At 41.2% G+C, this 5,117-nt stretch overlaps 1 long non-coding RNA gene across 1 annotated transcript; it reads right to left on the reverse strand.

The window, feature by feature from the left end:
* Positions 1-664: 664 nt before the first annotated feature.
* LOC128849072 (uncharacterized) lies at positions 665-3,879 on the reverse strand. The gene is made up of 3 exons (XR_008447159.1): positions 3,711-3,879; positions 1,808-1,841; positions 665-844 (listed from the first exon to the last, which is right to left on the reverse strand). It is a non-coding gene; the product is annotated as an uncharacterized LOC128849072 (long non-coding RNA).
* Between the last annotated feature and the right edge of the window lie 1,238 nt (positions 3,880-5,117).

The raw sequence follows: 5,117 nt of genomic DNA on the forward strand, positions 1-5,117 counted from the left end.
TGCTTTTTGAAGTGGCCCGACAGTTCTGACCCAGCCATCCCCTCTAACTTCCGCTGGAGTGGAGTGCCTCTCACTGGAAGTGGTACAGGTGCAGGCTGCTTGGAAGTGTCAAATGTTTATTGATCGGGTTAGTTTTATGATATCATGTTTGTAATTTATGCCATATTTTTTCTTGGATACATTGATTCATTGATGTGATGCTCACTCACTCTTGTGGTAGAGTATAAATCATTTATGCATTAACAGCTATTCATGTCTCTGCAATGGAGTCTATTCTATGTGGTGATTTGGAATTCAGTAATGGAAAAAATAGCACAAATCAGTAATGTGGGATGTTGAGATGCTTAGCCCAAAATATAGAGTGAAGTGTATTCTTTGGGGATATTAAATATCTGTTATGTACCATTAAAAAGGGAGAGAATTGGGCTAGAAAGCTAAGACTTACACATAGTATTCTAGGTTGTTAACTAAATAAAAATATGTACTTATAATTATATAAATGCTTGATGAGATTATAAATAATAATGCAAAATATCAGTTGCTGCTTATATGTAATAAATATTTATTATTGCTAAACAAAAGCTGAATTTCTATGAAACTGTATCTTGTATGACACACACATTAGCACCAAAAGTTAATTCTAGTCAGTTTTAATGTTGTGAATGCCAATAGAATTAGAGAAGAGACAGTGGAAATAAATTGAATCCATGATTTACTGTTGAGATAGCCATAGTCTTGATCAGGATCAGGGCTCTGTTGTGCTAGGTGCTGTACAAACACACAGGTAAACATCATCCTTTGCTCTTCTTTGAACGCCTTACTTTTTCTCTACAGTTCTCTGGGACTGAGGTGAACAAAAAAAAAAATTCAGTATTCTAAGTGTCATCTCACCGGAGTTGAACAGAGAAGTAGTACGCTGTCCTTAGTATGCAGATGATTCTCTACGTTAGTTTGGGGGTTAAAGAGAGCTAGCCTAGCATAAGGTAGGGTGAGTTGTGTCTAGCTGTTTTAGGGAGCAGCCTGCTTTGTCTCTTTCTGTTTTTTGGTTCTTGTTTGTTATCATTCTGAATTCTAAGAAATAAAGTAGTACTATATTGCTACCTTCCAGCAAGAATATGTTCTGTTTTTATCTAACATCTCTGTGTGTATGCTGTGAACATAACAATATTCATTAAATATAAAGATATTTCCCAGTTTATCACACAGTACCTCAGGTCATAATTGATGTCTGCTTTTAGGATTTAATATTTACTTTCTAAACAAAGAACTATGGAGAAAGCTCTCTAATGTATGACAATATTCCTTCTATGATGGATGAAATGTCAGGAAATGCTCACATGACCTCCAAAAAGGACCCCTTTATGTAATGATACCTGTTGTTTGTTTTTTAACAGTAGACAAGAAGATGGATTTTGGCAGCTTTGTGCAATGCAGTCTTTCAAATTTCTGTTTGCTCATTCTCTAATAGTGAACTGCCCTGTCCTGTATTATTTTTGTACAGGATAGCATATTATTGTTATGCATCTTTTAGGTTAAGCAAAGGCTGCCCTAAGCTGGCATGGCATGCAGTCTCTAGAGGATTGCTGAACTGGGGATAAAAAATGTTTTCCTTGACAGTTCAAATTCCGGGTGATTGCCAGCTTGCAAATGACAACACCACCAACAAAAGCTGAAAGCCCAATTCTGCCACTCTTATTCATGTTGAATGGTACGTTCTCATGTGAACTATCACACTGAAATCCCATTGAAGAGCTACTCAACAAGACTGAGTTTCAGAATCAGGTCCTCTTTGGATAAGGATTCTTACCTTGTAGAAGAATAGAAGGAGTATGGCTTCATCGCTATAGTAAAACAGATGAAAATGAAGAAAAGATTAATTTCTCTGCCCCTTATTGAACTCTTGAAGGCTTTTATAGGAGTCAGTGTGTTTTATGAGCTATGTTTCCAGGAATGCTGGCAAAATACAGGGCAGTCACTATTTCACTCCATCTTGTCAGATTTATTTTAACTTGCTTCAGATGGCTTTTGGAAAATGAGTGGAGAGAAACTCTCAATTAGTTCTGTTTAATTACACCTCTATCTGGTTACCTTACCTAACAAGCTTGGTTCCCTTATTGATATTATGGTAAATGTAGGCAGGGCCGCCCAGAGGATTCAGGGGGCCTGGGGCAAAGCAATTTTGGGGGCCCCTTCTATAAGAAAAAGTTGCAATACTATAGAATACTATATTCTCATAGGGGCCCCTGCGGTGCCCGGGGCCTGGGGCAAATTGCCCCACTTGCCCCCCCCTCTGGGCGGTCCTGAATCTAAGCCTTATGAAATTACTTCAGAAGAGTGGAACAGGGCAAAGAACAACATAATATAATAATAAATGGAGATATACCTATCTCATAAAACTGGAAGGGACCCTGAAAGGTCATTGAGTCCAGCCCCTTGCCTTTACTAGCAAGACTAAGTACTGATTTTTGCCCCAGGTCCCTAAGTGGCCCCCTCAAGAATTGAACTTCCCACCCTGGGTTTAGCAGGCCAATGCTCAAACCACTGAGCTATCCCTCCCCCCAAATTAGTTTTTTTAATTTAAGAAGTGGGAGAGTAACATTGCTGGTAAAATAAGACACTTCTTACAAATCTGAAGCTTTATACCTTACTCTTAATTTTCTGTCTTCAACGATAAAAGAACCTACAGGTATGCTAATAAGCTTAGGTTTCAAAAAAGAACAAGATAAGTTCATGGCGGATTAGTCCATCAATGGCTATTAGCCAGGATGGGCAGGGATGCAAAACCATGCTCTGAAGTGTCCCTAGACGCTCTTTGCCAAAAGCTGGAATAGGCAACATGGGATGGATCACTTGATGATAACCTGTTCTGTTCATTCCCTCTGAAGCATCTGGCATTGGCCATTGTCAGAAGATAGGATGCTGGACTAGGTGGATCTTTGGTCTGACCCAATATGGCCGTTCTTATGTTCTTACCAGAGATCACCCTCCAACTCCAACCAGGGCTCTGGTTGGAGTCAGTTCTTTGAACCCCATGTGACTGGTGCCTGGAATGGACCACCTCAGGGCAGACTTCAAGAAACAGGGCAGACAATCCCCCCAAACTGATGGTTTATTCTATAATTAGATTCACCAAACCAGTAACAAAAGAGCTTCTGTAGCACTACACTGGCTAACAAGAAACCAAACACAGTCCCCTTTAGGCATTCCAGCCCTTGGTTCCCATCCAAACAAATTGGTCTAATATAGTGAGAGGTTACTGAAAACCCAATTCACTATCTGTGAGGTTCTACCTGTCCCTAAGGATCAGATATACCCTCAGGTCAATATATATTTCAGATCTTACCTAAACACCATGCTGTCAGCCAATCCTTAGTAAACCAAATAAAGATTTATTAATAAAAGAGGAGAAGAGAGTTATTGAATTATTAAAAGATTATATACATTACAAATACTTGCAAGGTCCTTATATCAGATTTGTTCTGTTCGACAAGTATGTTCTGAATGGAACACAGTGGTGCCACACCATGCACCGAGCCACAGCTCACTTGGAGGAGAACAGATGTGCTCATGAGACACAGAAGCAACAAAGGAGGAAAGAAAGGGCACAACAGTCCAGCCAACAACTATGTCTCCTCCAAGATTACACCGGTCACTTATGTGGGAAAATCTGCAGGGCAAGAATTGGGCTCCTCAGCCACTTAAAAACTCACCAATGAACCCCCTTGGCAGACATCATCCTCACATCGAGGGGTAGGCGAAGATCAGATTTGTAGCAGTGATGGATGAATCTGTTGGCTTGCAAAAATCTCTCTGGAATCACCCCAAAAGGTTAGAATCCAAATGCAGCTTAGATGTAAAATCTCTTAGTCTTTCCTTGCATTTTACAGGGTATTCCAAGTATCTACTTGGAGATCCCAGCCCTACGGGTTGAATCTTTTCCTGATTAAAGTTCAGCAGACTAGAGATGCAGGATCAGCTTTCACTTTTATAGCTGAAGCAGGCTGTCAAGTATTTTGAGAACAGTATGTGACTGAGAATTCTTCTTTGTTGAGCACACTGTTATCTACCACTTTGAAGTTAACATTTAATTTCCTACACATACATAGGTAATTTAGTTACACTCATCTACATAAGACAACAGCCAGTCATTCATTATACCAGTGATAGATAAGCTGAAGATAATGTAGATATTATTAGTTTCCTGCAGTGTCTCACATCTTTGATCCTAAGATTATCTGAGCACGGTCACATACATAATGTAAGGCAATTAAGTCATGAAAAGGATTTAGCATCTAAAAGTTAATTTGGTTATATTGCTAAACTTCTAACTGGATACAGGTACACAGACAAACATCTACCCTTGAATTCTAATACTACAAATGAATGGGTTAGTGCAGGGATTGGCAACCTTTGGCATGCGGCCCGCCATGTTAAGTCCCTGGCAGGCCGGGATGGTTTGTTTACTTGCCGCATCCACAGATTCGGCTGATCGTAGCTCCCAATGGCCGCGGTTTGCTGTTCCAGGCCAATGGGGGCTGCGGGAAGCGGCGTGGGCCAAGGGATGTGCTGGCCGCCCTTCCCGTAACCCCCATTGGCCTGGGACGGTGAACCGCGGCCAGTGGGAGCCACGATTGGCTGAACCTACGGACGTGGCAGGTGAACAAATTGGCCTGGCCTGCCTAGGGCTTACCATGGTGAGCCGCATGCCAAGGTTGCCGATCCCTGGGTTAGTGATTGCTGGTCTAATACATCCCTTTGAAATTCCCATACAAGTGAATTGTCCTGATACAATTGAAATACCTCTTGTTAAGTTGTTATGGGTCACAACCCTTGTCACACCACCCAAGGGTTTTTTCGGTGGTTACAAGTTCATAGCAGTCTCAGCTCAGAACAAGCACCCAGACTGCGCAAATCTGCCTGTTTCCTTATATAGCTTGGGCCTTTGAGCTCCAAACTTTAGGATCAGGTGATTATAGACAGTTGTTCTCTTCTCTGGGTGCAGTTTCAAAAGGTTGCATTTATCAATAACCAGTGGAAGGGGTTTGCATTCACCTCCCCCTAGATGTTTCCAAGGAATTCCACTTCACAGGTATTGTCCCAAGAGACCATTCTTTTCT

This window comes from Malaclemys terrapin, chromosome 1 (genome assembly GCF_027887155.1).
Source record: "Malaclemys terrapin pileata isolate rMalTer1 chromosome 1, rMalTer1.hap1, whole genome shotgun sequence".
Taxonomy (NCBI): Eukaryota; Metazoa; Chordata; order Testudines; family Emydidae; genus Malaclemys; species Malaclemys terrapin.